The sequence below is a fragment of the Mobula hypostoma genome, chromosome 1 (genome assembly GCF_963921235.1).
Source record: "Mobula hypostoma chromosome 1, sMobHyp1.1, whole genome shotgun sequence".
Taxonomy (NCBI): domain Eukaryota; kingdom Metazoa; phylum Chordata; class Chondrichthyes; order Myliobatiformes; family Myliobatidae; genus Mobula; species Mobula hypostoma.
The window spans coordinates 145,488,577-145,503,114 of record NC_086097.1 but is presented as its reverse complement, the minus strand read 5'-3'; the positions used below and the strand labels follow the sequence as shown (position 1 = coordinate 145,503,114).

The 14,538-nt window shown below is 42.5% G+C and overlaps 1 protein-coding gene across 2 annotated transcripts in view; it reads right to left on the bottom strand.

Moving 5' to 3' along the window:
• The window catches only part of scap (SREBF chaperone), a 125,940-nt gene extending 111,611 nt beyond the window's left edge, over nt 1–14,329 (bottom strand). For both annotated transcript variants that reach the window (XM_063057486.1, XM_063057479.1), the window contains exon 1: nt 13,687–14,329. The gene's annotated coding sequence lies outside the window, so the exon portion shown is untranslated. The remainder of the gene's footprint in view (nt 1–13,686) is intronic.
• Nucleotides 14,330–14,538: the final 209 nt, after the last annotated feature.

Below are 14,538 nucleotides of genomic sequence, written 5' to 3'. Positions count from 1 at the left end.
CAGCCTCTGTGGACTGCTGTGTGGGTTTTGTTGCAATCAGGAATATATTTCCTCAGTATCACATAAGTTTCACAATCATCAACGAACACTGCTATTTCTTTAACTTAAAATGCTGAATTATCACTACCTGTCTGTTATTTCTCCTTGTATGCCTTCAGCTACTAAGTTGGCAAACTCTGTAAGTCACTCTCTATTTCTAACAGCTATCTTTTTTGCCAGGTTTTTAATCATCTGACCCAACACCTCCTTATGGGCTGTGCCATGTACTTTTTGTTTGGCAATGTTCCTGTGAAATATTTTGAGATGTATTGCTAGCTAGACAGCACAATTTAAATGGAAAATATTGATTCTGTTGTCACTAGTGGAGTAGCAGCATGGAATGGTAATATTATGAAAGATACAAGAGCTGACCAAGCAATGGGAAATGATCTCTGCAGATTCCTGTTTAGCATTCCTGACCAGTACAGGGACAAAAATATACTTAAACCCTTTTATTGATTATCCTTACTTCTAGTTGCAATGTAGCTTTGACTTTACAGGGAGCCATCCAGGAGTGGAAAAATTACATTCAAGCAATTGTAATTGACAACATGAATCATGAGTTTGCCTAGTACATAACAAAATGAAATGCTGATGATAAATCACCTAGTACTTATACGTTCAAAAACAACAGGAATTCTGCAGATGCTGGAAATTCAAGCAACACACATCAAAGTTGCTGGTGAACGCAGCAGGCCAGGCAGCATCTGTAGGAAGAGCTGCAGTCGACGTTTCAGGCCGAGACCCTTCGTCAGGACTAACTGAAGGAAGAGTGAGTAAGGGATTTGAAAGCTGGAGGGGGAGGGGGAGATGCAAAATGATAGGAGAAGACAGGAGGGGGAGGGATAGAGCCGAGAGCTGGACAGGTGATAGGCAAAAGGGGATACGAGAAGATCATGGGACAGGAGGTCCGGGAAGAAAGACAAGGGGGGGGGGTGACCCAGAGGATGGGCAAGAGGTATATTCAGAGGGACAGAGGGAGAAAAAGGAGAGTGAGAGAAAGATTGTGTGCGTAAAAATAAGTAGCAGATGGGGTACGAGGGGGAGGTGGGGCCTTAGCGGAAGTTAGAGAAGTCGATGTTCACGCCATCAGGTTGGAGGCTACCCAGACGGAATATAAGGTGTTGTTCCTCCAACCTGAGTGTGGCTTCATCTTTACAGTAGAGGAGGCTGTGGATAGACATGTCAGAATGGGAATGGGATGTGGAATTAAAATGTGTGGCCACTGGGAGATCCTGCTTTCTCTGGCGGACAGAGTGTAGATGTTCAGCAAAGCGGTCTCCCAGTCTGCGTCGGGTCGCGCCAATATATAAAAGGCCACATCGGGAGCACCGGACGCAGTATATCACCCCAGTCGACTCACAGGTGAAGTGTTGCCTCACCTGGAAGGACTGTTTGGGGCCCTGAATGGTGGTAAGGGAGGAAGTATAAGGGCATGTGTAGCACTTGTTCCGCTTACATGGATAAGTGCCAGCAGGGAGATCAGTGGGGAGGGATGGGGGGGACGAACGGACAAGGGAGTTGTGTAGGGAGCGATCCCTGCGGGATGCAGAGAGAGGGGGGGAGGGAAAGATGTGCTTAGTGGTGGGATCCCGTTGGAGGTGGCGGAAGTTACGGAGAATAATATGTTGGACCCGGAGGCTGGCGGGGTGGTAGGTGAAATAATATGTTGGACCCGGAGGCTGGTGGGGTGTAGGTGAATAATCTCTTTTTATTTCCTTTTTTAAAGAAAGGGGCTTCCCTTTCTCCACTATCAACTCTGCTCTTAAACGCATCTCCCCCATTTCACGTACATCTGCTCTCACTCCATCCTCCCGCCACCCCACTAGGAATAGGGTTCCCCGGTCCTCACCTACAACCTCAGGTTGGAGGAACAACACCTTATATTCCGTCTGGGTAGCCTCCAACCTGATGGCGTGAACATCGACTTCTCTAACTTCCGCTAAGGCCCCACCTCCCCCTCGTACCCCATCTGTTACTTATTTTTACGCACACATTCTTTCTCTCACTCTCCTTTTTCTCCCTCTGTCCCTCTGAATATACCTCTTGCCCATCCTCTGGGTCCCCCCCCCCCGTCTTTCTTCCCGGACCTCCTGTCCTCCTGTCCCATGATCCTCTCGTATCCCTTTTGCCTATCACCTGTCCAGCTCTTGGCTCTATCCCTCCCCCTCCTGTCTTCTCCTATCATTTTGGATCTCCCCCTCCCCCTCCAACTTTCAAATCCCTTACTCACTCTTCCTTCAGTTAGTCCTGACGAAGGGTCTCGGCCTGAAACATCGACTGTACCTCTTCCTACAGATGCTGCCTGGCCTGCTGCGTTCACCAGCAACTTTGATGTGTGTTACTTATACGTTCAAGTTAGGATATCCATGTTTGTTTGTGAGAAGTTCAGGGTTGACTTGCAAAGTTCATAGCACCTCACCTGAGTCCATTATTACTTGGCCCTTGGAGATGCCTGCAATCTGGACAAATGCATCTGGCTAAGCTGCCTGCCAGAAAATTCTTGTCCTCTCCATGAGCAGAAAGCACAAAGGCACATCAGCGGCTCCACTTCATTAGGAGTTTGAAGAGATTATTTGGTAATTTAAAGTACAGTACAAATTTCTATAGATGTACTGTGAAGAGCATTCTGATTGGTTGCATCAATGCCTGGTAATGAAGCCTGCAATGCACAGGACTGCAAGAGAATTGAGCAAGTTGTAGTCTCAGCCAGTTCCATAATAAGCACAATTCACCTTTCCATTAAGGATATCTTTAAGAGGAAGTGCCTTTAGATTGTGGCATCCATCTTTAAAGACCCTTCTTACCCAGGACAGGCCTTCTTCATGTTACTGGAGCTTGAAGATCCATACTCAGTGTTTTAAGACCAGCTTCTTCTCTTTGCCATCAGAATTCCCAACAAGCCATGAACACTACTTTGTTATTCATCTTTAACCTTTGGCTTCGGCAGTGAGAGGAACCCACCTTCTTCAAGCAGGCTTCAATTACACCGGTGCCGAAGAACATGGTAACCTGCCTCAATGATCATCGTCCGGTAACACTTACATCCAATGTGATGAAGTGTTTTGATAGGCTGGTGATGAAACCTATGAACTCCTGTCTGAGAGGTGATTTGAATCCAGTTCATTTTATCTAACAGTACTTCAGGTGCACAGCAGATGCCATTTCATTGGCTCTTTACTCAACCCTGGAACATCTGGACAGCAAAGATGCATAAATCACAATCACAATGTTCTTTATCACAGCTCAGCATTCAATGCTACCATTCCCTCAACAGCTTGTCCTCAATACCCCGCTGTGCAATTAATCCTCAATCTCCTCACTTGCAGACTCCATTCAGTTCCATGGCAACAACATCTCCTTAACAATCTCCATCAGCACAGGTGCACCACAAAGCTGTGTGCTTAGCTCCCTGCTCTACTTGCTTTACACTTAAGACTGTGTGGCTAAGCACAGCACCAATTCAGTTATGAGGAGGGATTGAGTCACCTGGGACTGTACTCACTGGAATACAGAAGAATGAGAGAAGATCTCATAGAAATATGTAAAATTATGAAAGGGATAAATAAGTTAGAGGCAGGAAAGTTGTTTCCACTGGTAGGTGAGACTAGAACTAAGGGACATAGCCTCAAGATTCACAGGGGAATAGATTTAGGATAGAGATGAGGAGGAGCTGCTATTCCCAGAGAGTGGTGAATCTGTGGAGTTCTCCGCCCAATGAAACAGTGGAGGCTACCTCAGTAAATATATTTAAGACAAGGTTGGTTAGATGTTTGCACAGTAGGAGAATTAAGGGTTATGAGGAAAAGGCAGGTAGGTGAAGATGACTCTATGGCCAGATTAGCCATGATCTTATTGAATGATGGAGCAGCCTTGACAGGCCAGATAGCCTACTACTGCTCCTATTTTTTATGTTCTTATGTTCAAGGACTCTTCATCTCACATTTATTGCCTAGTTATTTATTTTTTTCTTTTGCTTCTACATAGTTTGTTGACTTTTGCACATTGATTGTTCTGTTGTGTGGGATCTTTGATTGATTCTATTGTTTCTTGGATTTACTGTGTATGACCACAAGAAGACAAATCTCAGGGTTGTATATGGTGACCAACCAACATGTACTTTGACAATAATTTACTTTGCACTTTTTACTTTTATAACTTGTAGTAATTTTTATCCCTTGCACTATAATGCTGCTGCAAAATAACCAATTTCATAACATGCATTTCAGTGATAATAAACCTGGTTCCGATTCTGAACTCTCCTTTTATGTTTTTATTACGGCGAGCAACAGATAAAAACAATAAAATCGCGCCTCCCTTATCCAATTCTGAAACCTGCTCCTCCGGAATGGCTGGGGCTCAACTTGCAGCACATGGCAGATTGAAGTGTCCACGTTTTTTTGGAAATATGTTGTTGTGGGAATGGAAACACTATTGCTTAAGGACCGCAAGGGTTAAGCCTGTTTGGTAATTTACTTGGACTTCTCTTCACTGGCTAGGAACCTTTATTTTCAGTTCTCTCCTGCTTCTGACAGAAGTGTACTGAGATGAGTTTCATAGCATCCATATTTTTGAAAAAAATACTGAGGCAAGAGACTACAGATATGAGAAATTCTGCAGATGTTGGAAATCCAAAGGCACACACGCATACTGCTGGAGGAACTCAGCAAGCCAGGCAGCATCTATGGAAAAGAGTAAACAGTCAATGTTTTGGGCAGAGACCCCTCATCAAAACGACTATAAGAGACTGCAAGTGCTGGAATCTGGAGCAGTAATTAAGGATTCACTATGCAGTTCTGATTGCTGTTGAGAACTGATTTCTGCATATTTCAGAAGCTGTTTGGTTCACAATGCACACCTGATAGGGATGGGCAGACACGTGAATATTGCACAACGATCAGCTTCATTGCTGTGAGATTGAAATAATATGGATTAATGTGATAAATTGTAAGAATTGTGTGTTATAATGAGGGGCTCTACAGGGGGGAAGGGCTAGATTGATCTTGGAGAAGGTTAAAAGCACAACATCATGGTCAGAACAGCCTGTACTGTTCGATGCTTTACGTTTGAAAATTGTTAAAGGAAAAGGGAGGGGAAATGCATTTGGTGGTAGAATAATTTTATATCTGGCACACATTACAAAGAATAGTTTGTTGAATGCAGACAATGGGATATTATAAGAACTAGGGATTGTCTATCCTTGGCCTCTTTAGTTGATGGGGAGAAGCAGAGGTGTGAGAAATTCATGAAATGTGTTCAAGGAACTGCCCAGCACACAACTTGTGCTGTGTTTTGTAACTCCAAAAACTAATCAGAAGAAAACCACGGGAGCTGGCAAGATGTGTATTCTTTGTTTTACTTTAGTGAGGCACGCACGTACGACGTGATGGCGTAATATTGCATGCCATTCATATACTTGTTACATATAACTCTGAAATGAATTATGTAAAGAATGCTTAATCAAAAAGATTTACATTATTACTCAATTACTGAAATATTGAATACACAACACTCTTCCCTGCTTAGCTATAAACTCCAACTAAAAAAAATACATCTCAATTGAAATAAGTAACATATTGCTCCAGAGCAGCAATGGCTCAGAGTTTCTGGGAGTGATTCAGTAGGCACAGGATAGGTACATCCCAAAGAAGAAGTATTCCCGAGGCAGAATGATGGAACCATGGGTGATATGGGAAGTCAAGGCCTACGTAAAAAGCAAAAGACAGGGCATATGATAGAGCAAAAATTAGTGGGAAGTCAGACGATTGGGAAACTTATAAAAAACAGAAGGCAACTAAAAAAGCCACAAGGAGAAAAAAGATGAAATATGAAACTAAGCTGGCCAATAATATCAAAGAGGATACCAAAGGTTTTCACAGGTATTTAAAGTGTGCTGCACATGAAGCTGCTTAACAAGATAAGAGCCCATGATATTACAAGATACTTGTATGGATAGAGCATTGGTTGCCTGTCAGGAGGCAAAGAGCGAGAATAAAGGGAGTCTTATCCGTTAGTGCCGGTGACTAGTGGTGTTCCGCAGGTGTTGGTGTTAGGACCACTTCTTTTTAAGTTATATGTCAATGAGATGGATGACAGAATTAATGGCTCTGTGGCCAAGTTTGTAGACCATGCGAAGATACAAGGGAGGCTGCACAAGTACTTAGACAGATTTGGAGAATGGGCAAGGATATGGCAGATGGAAGACAGTGTCAAGAAGTGTATGGTCATGCACTTTGGTAAAAGGAATAAAAGCACAAACTATTTTCTAAACGAGGAGAAAATTCAAAAATCCAAGTCCTCGTGCAGGATTCACTAAAGGTTAACTTGCAGGATGAGTTGATGGTAAAGAAGGCAAATGCAATGTTAGCATTAATTTCGAGAAGGCTAAAATATAAAAGCATGGAAGTAATGATGCAGCTTTATAAGGCACTGGTGTGAGTAGTTCTTACTCTTGTGGGATGACATCCTTCCTGACCAGGTAGATTACTCGGCTTGGCAGGTGAGATGTTAACTCATTCCACAGATGCTGCCTGACCTGCTTTGTCTCCAGCATTTATGCTTTCATTGCAGTACATGTAATTTCCCTTCTTGTCCTCACGTGCAGACCAACAGACATTCTGGAACTTCAGAAAACCACTGTCATCCACTTCTGTTTAAAATTCTTTTCTTGATTATGCAATCCTTGCAAACTCCTAATCAATCACAAATCTTTCTTTCTTATTTCTATTCCAATTCCATTTCAATCCCCTCAATGCAACAATTAATATTGGCTGTGACCAAATTATCATACTCTGTGATATTCATTATCACCATCATCTGTAATACATTTATCTGATGCCCAAATCTATCATACTGCCTTAACTTGTCCCTATTCGTAATCAACTAATCAGTCAGGCATCTCAACCAATGACTTCCATGCTCTTTATCACATTTTCAGAAAGCTCAAAAATCATGCCTTACACCATTATTTATCTCATGTGCACCGGAGTCCATGAAAGCATGATCAACAGTTTCTAATATATGTTAATATTTGTATTTGCAAGCTGTAACTCTTCCTTAATCTAGTTTGTACTAGTCATGGAGAAGCAAAATATCCTCTATGTGAACAATAGGAAGACCTCCTTCCAAAATCCATGCTAGTACTTCCCAGCAATTTATCAATACAACACAGAAAACATCCTATCTGGATGCATCACTGGTTGGTATGGTAACTGCTCCGCAGAAGACCACAAAACACTACACTGAGCCGTGGACACGGCTCAGCACATCATAGAGACCAGCCTCCCCTCCATGGACTCTGTCTACACTTCTCACTGCCTCGGTAGAGCAGCCAACATAATCAAGGACCATACAAGCTCCAGATATTCCCTCTTCTTCACCTGCCCTGAAGGGCAGAAGACTTAAAAAAAAAAGCCTGAAAGCACACACCACCAAGCTCAGGAGACCAGGTGAGACTAATCAATGGTCCACTAAAATGGGACTCTTGACCTCACAGTCTACCTCGTTATACCCTTGTACTTAAATGTCTGCCTGCTCTGTGTTTTCTCTGTAACTATAGCACTGAGTTCTGCATTGTTAATTGTTTCCCACTTTTAATTGAAAATCACTATTCATGATCACTCTGATGGGACTGCCAAGATGCTGGAGCTGGAACAAAGGACTACATGGATCTGAGCAGCAGAAAGTTATAGAATATAGAATCTTGCTGATTATCATCCGATCAATCTACTCTCGATCAACAACAAAGGAAAATAAGATGTCCCTAACACTATCAAATGGCATTTATTCCAAACTGATGTCCAATTTGAATTTTTCCAGAGCTGCTTCCTCAGCACAGCCTCTGTTCAAAGAGACCAAAGAGATAAATACTGGAAGTAAGATATGAATGATTATCCTTGACATCATTGCAGTAGAAAACAAATACATCAACAAAGCCTGGTTAAACATTCAATCGCTTAGTATCATGGGAAACAAACTCCAATGGCTAGACTCAGTCTTCTCAGAGAAAAAGATGGTTGTACTTGTTGGGAGTTTGATCATCCTAGCCACAGGACATAGCTGCAGGAGTAACTCATTGATCCAACAATTTAGTAATAAAACAGAATTCTGGAAGAACTCAGTGAAGCAGCTGTGAAGCCAAAACATGAATGTCAACACTTCAGGCCAAGAAACAGCATCAGGACAGATTGTCAGCATGTCACAATTCAAGGCCAGATAGAAGAGACCAAGCAGATGACAGGTGGAATCAGGTGAGGGCGACATAGGGCAGAGGTTGGCAGGTGATAGGTGGAAGGACATGATGGGCAGATGGAAGCAAGTGTTGGGGGGTGGTAGGAAAGAAAGAGAATGGGAAAGGTGAAAAAAGTGGGATGAAAATTAGGTAAACAGAAGAATGTGAAATACAAGTGGGAGGAGAACAGACGATATGTATCACCTGAAACCAGAAAATTCAATGTTCAAATCCAAGCTCCCAACAGAATACAAGATGTTGTTCTTACAACTTGAACTTGGTCTTCTGTAATCCTGGATAAGGTCAAGGTCAGCTACCAACAACTGCACCCAAAACATCAATTTCCCTCTACATTCACAGTCTTGATGCAGGGTCTCAACATGAAAGGTTGACTATATATCCTTTTGCTTCCAGATCCTGCAGTTTCTCAGCATATTTTCCTCCAGTACCTGCGTTCTTGATTCATTGATGATCACCTTTCCATCATAAGATCTGACAAGCAATAATACAGAAAATGCTAAAGTGTACTCAAAGCCAGTTCCTTAATGTTGTTTCAGCTGGGGAATAATGCAGATAAGACCAGCTCCTTACTAAACGCTCCCAGTGGTGTGTGTAGCCTCTGACAACCAAGCCCAACTCTTGGCTTTCACGTGTGGCTCAGCTACTATGCCCAGATGAAGGGGCAAAGGCAGGTTACAGAAACCTTAAAACCAGTCACTTAGGGCAGATGGGACTGGTGAGCCATGTTAGGCAACTCATCTAGAAGGAAAAAGCTGATCTCAAACCCCCGCTGCCTTGCACTACACCCACTCATGGGGAAGGCTTCAGGAGTAAACCCCAAGGACTGGCAACTCCTGCGATCCGGCTGGTGCCAAACTGTTTTGGTCTCTACTGTTCCTTTTGATTCATCAACTGTGTGGAAAGAGGAAGCCTGCTACATGGGTGACAGCTCGCTCTCCTTATCACACTGCCCTGGATTGCATATCACGTAGACAGCTGAAACAGAACATCTATGGTCAACCCTGACCAGTGGAGGGCCTCACTCATCAGTTCAAATTGTAAGAACAACATCTTCTAGTATTCAGACATATGAAGACGGAAACAGGGTTAATATTAAGTTCATTCTGGTTCTCTCTCCACAGTTGTTGCATTGACTCGTGGAGTCAACATTATCTATTATTTATTTCTAATTCTATCCTGCAGGTTTCTTTGGATATTAGTTCAACCAGGAATCTGCTGCTGGTATCCTGCCCACACCAATTCTTATTCAAACCTCCACCACATCCTCTGAGTAAATACCAGTGCACATGCAATGGAAATTTAATGATTTCTTACTTTGATTTGTTCAATAGTTAAGATTGTATCTATTTTGAGACCATATTTCATAATACTTTTTCACCAATTTATTACTTGGTATCTGCATTCCATGACCCAGGAATGTAATGAACTATAAAATGCCAAAAATCATAAGGCAGTTACTGTTTCCTTTATTCTTCCCATTGCATCTACCTGTTTATAGCGAGAGGATTCGAGTACAGGAGCAGGGAGGTACTACTGCAGTTGTACAAGGCCTTGGTGAGACCACACCTGGAGTATTGTGTGCAGTTTTGGTCCCCTAATCTGAGGAAAGACATCTTTGCCATAGAGGGAGTACAAAGAAGGTTCACCAGATTGATTCCTGGGATGGCAGGTCTTTCATATGAAGAAAGACTGGATGAACTGGGCTTGTACTCGTTGGAATTTAGAAGATTGAGGGGGGATCTGATTGAAACGTATAAGATCCTAAAGGGATTGGACAGGCTAGATGCGGGAAGATTGTTCCCGATGTTGGGGAGGTCTAGAACGAGGGGTCACAGTTTGAGGATAGAGGGGAAGCCTTTTAGGACCGAGGTTAGGAAAAACTTCTTCACACAGAGAGTGGTGAATCTGTGGAATTCTCTGCCACAGCAAACTGTTGAGGCCAATTCATTAGCTATGTTTAAAAGGAAGTTAGATATGGCCCTTGTGGCTACAGGGGTCAGGGGGTATGGAGGGAAGGCTGGGTTCTGAGTTGGATGATCAGCCATGATCATAATAAATGGTGGTGCAGGCTCGAAGGGCCGAATGGCCTACTCCTGCACCTATTTTCTATGTTTCTATGTTTCTATAATGCATTCTTTAATCGATAACACACCCTATAAGGTATTTTTTTTAAATGAAGTATTTAACATGTAACATGTAGTAAATCTGTTAGTCATAATCAGTCACCACACAATATAATTCTCTGATAAATGACAAAAAAACCTTGTTAAATAATATTATTAATCAATGCTTATATGAATCTTCTGTAAAGGAACAATATGTTGTATGGAACAGAAAACCCACCCAGCAGCTTCCAATGCTCCTGAACACACAGTCACTGTTGTAGCGATAGACAGAGGGTGGTGAATCTATGGAATTTGTTGCCACGGGCAGCAGTGGAGGCCAAGTCATTGTGTGTATTTAAGGCAGAGATTGATAGGTATCTGAGTAGCCAGGGCATCAAAGGTTATGGTGAGAAGGCGGGGGAGTGGGACTAAATAGGAGAATGGATCACCTCATGATAAAATGGCGGAGCAGACTTGATGGGCTGAATGGCTGACTTCTGCTCCTTTGTCTTATGGTCTTATGGATAGGATCAGTCTTCTGGAATGACACCATGGAAAGCATCTGGCTCAGATGGTATCCCTGGTACTGTTTTAGATCTTGTGCAAATCAGCAAGCTGGGGTACTTGCACACATTTTTTAGCCCCTTCTTGCTTCAGTCTGAGGTTCCCGCCTGCTTTAATAAGACCGTTATTATCCTGTTAGCTAAGAAAAAAGCCTTAAAAAGTACGTCTCAGTGGTTCTGACATCCACGATCTTGAAGTGTTTCAGAGGCTGGTCATGGCATGCATTAACTCGACAACCTCGACCCACTGCAATTCCCTTACCGTTGAAACATGTCTGCAGCAGAAGCTCTCTCCCTGACCCTATGCTCATCTCTGAAGCATCAGAACAGTAAGGGCACCTATGCTAGACTACTGCTTATTGACTTTAGCTCCACCACCAACAATATAATTCCAAGCAAGCTCATCTCCACACTGCTGGAGCTAGGACTCAACACCCCTCTTTGCACTCTTTGTTGACTTCCTGACCAGCAGACAACAATCAGTAAGGATAGGCCGCAACATACCCACCCTGATTATCTTCAACACTGGTGCACCACACAGCTGCTTCCTCTGCCTCCTATTGCTCCCCATACACTCATGACTGCATGGCCAGATTCTGCTTTAAATCCAGCAGTGCTTCCCAATCTAAGATCCAGACCCCTTGTTTCATGGTATTGGTCCATGGCATAAAAAATGATGGGAACCCCTATCTACAGGTTTGTAGATGACGCCACAGTAGTGGGCCATATTTCAAATAACCATGAGTCAGAATACTGGAAGGCAATACAGAGCCTAGTGACATGGTGTTATGACAACAATCTTTATCTCAAAGTCAGCAAAATGAAAGAATGGGTAATTGACTTCAGGACAGCAGAGGGGCTGCAATCCTCCTGTTCACATCAATCGCGCTGAAGTCAGGAGGGTTGAGAGAATCAATATCCTGTGAGTGAACATCACCAAAAACTGGCCCTGGTCCAACCACGTTGACTCCATGGCCAAGAAAGCTTTCCAGCAGCTTTACTTCCTCAAGCATTTGACATGTCCCCTTTGACCATTAACAAATTTTTATTAGTGCAACATATCCTATCTGGATGCATTATGTTGTAATAAGGCTACAGGACAATTCCCTGGTACAATAAGGTGGATTCTTGATCTCATAATCAACCTTGTTGTCACCTTGCATCTTTCAGTATACTTGCACTGCACTTCCTCTATAACTGTAATACTTTATTCTACACTCTATCTTATTTTGTACTACCTCAATGCAATGTTGTTATAAATTGATCTGTATGAATAGACAGCAAGCAAGTTTTCCCATGCAGCAGTAATAAACAAACTTACCAATTGTTAATGATGGATATACAGAAAGATGTGGAGACAAAATTATCCCAAATATCAAAGCTGAAAGCATCAATATCATTTAAATAGAGAAGAGTTTTGATAGATCTAACCAACAAGGAGTTGAACAAATTTGGTAAAACTTTTCAAGTTCAGTTTATTGTCAATCAATCGTACACATGTATACCACCAAACAAAACAACATTCCTTCAGACAGACCATCCCGTACAGGATGTAAATACTTCAATTATTTCTTAAACCAAGGCATTTTAAGATGGCAAAACAGAGTTTAAAAAAAATAAAAGCTTTAGATGTACCTCTCACTAACTGATGTGGTCTTGGTTCACTCCACAAAATATTATTTAGAAACTTATTAGTGATTTCATTTGGAAAGAGTAAAATGCAGAAATTTATAACAAATAATAACACCTGGTACTTTTAACTATTTTGAAATTGTTGATATATTACTCCATTGTTAATTATGCAGGGATCTAATCACTAACGCACACAAAATGCTGGAGGAACTCAGCAGGCCAGGCAGCATCTATGGAAAAAGAGCACAGTTTATATTTTGGGTTGAAACCTATCAAAGAGTTCCATGTCCTGCCGAAGGGTTTTGGCCCGAAACGTCGACTGTACTCTTTTCCATCTATGCTGTCCAGCCTGCTGAGTTCCTCCAGCATTTTGTGTATGTGTTGCTCGGATTTCCAGCATCTGCAGATTTTCTCTTGTATCTGATCATTAATATCAGCTTTAGAAAAATGGGGCAGAACAATGAATTCTGATCAAAGAGAGTATTAGTTCAGAGAAATAATCAGAACTATGCTCTAGTTAATAAAACAGTAAACTACAAAAAAGAAACAGGCAACACAGAATAAAAGCAAAATCTGAATTGTACAGAGAGGTATCAAACCTTGGTACGTGCAAGTATGAAGTTGGAAGTTAAGGATCAAAATCGATGATAAAACATGGACATCAAAAACCTACAGAAGAATTTAAGTCTCGATACTTCAACAAAAGCAAAGCCTAACAAATTATAGTGCAGTTACATGGCTTTTTTAAAAAAATAAGAAATTTAGCACACATTTCACTACAGAAAAACTTATTATATTTCAAAGCTTCAATTTAGACTTTTTTTTGCAACAAAAAGAATCGGAAACTATCAGAACAAGATGTCCTGACCGGCATGGACGCAGATGGGTGCCGGGTTTCTATTCAACGAGTAAAACCAGCATATATTTCAAACAAAGTAATAGTGTAAAGTGTAGTAGGAGCATACGAATGCTAGACCCATGCAGTACAGGGATTGGGCCTAGCTGGGCTGCTCACACTCACACATTGTACAGACCCGGGAAACCACAGTCCACCAGCGGCGTTAATCGACCGATTACACTGTGGTGCGCTCCTTACCTGGAACCGCTCTTGACCGATCCTTGATCGCTCTGGTAACTGGAATAAAGTCCCTGAGTTTCAGCAGAGGCACCACTCGAGCGCGTCTCCCCAGTAACACGCGGGGCCCCGCCGCTTCCTTGTGTGCGCGCATGGCAAACCCCGCTCACATCCCCGCTGCGCGCTCGCGAAACACGTCGAAGGACTCAGGAGTACGCAGGCGCTAGTCCTCCTGCCAAGGCCAATGTTGGAGGTTTAGACAGCGGATAATTCCCACTTCGTTTTATTTTGCTGTGTTCATACACACTCAACTCTCTGTCTTTTGTTAAAAAAAGGGCGAAATAGGACAGCAATAAAAAGGAAACAAGTAACTTTTCTAAAGCGAATGCCACTTGCCTGCGAGGGTAAGAACTGGATAATTTGGCAGATGAATGTGTGGCTGAAGAATTAGTGCAGGGGTCAGGGTTTCAGATTTCTAGGATCATTGGGATCTCTTCTGGGGATTGGATGACCTGTACAAAGAGGATGGGTTACATTTGAACCTGAGTGGGGAGTGGGGGTTGGGGGGGGGAGACCAATATTCTTGCAAACAGATTTGCTAGAGATGCTAGGGTTTGAAATAATTTGGCAGGGGTTGAGAACCGGAGTGATAAGGCTGATGATGGACCAGTTGGTATACAACTGGATGCGGTGTGTACTGGACAGTGAAGGACAGGCAGATGATAGGGCAAAATTGCAGTCAGTGGGACGAGTTGAAGTGTAACAAGAGGCCAAAATCAAAAAGGGCGATGAATACAGGACTGCTGGTGTTACATATGGACGCACACAGCGTTCAGAATAAGATAGATGATCTTGTAACACATTTAGAGATTA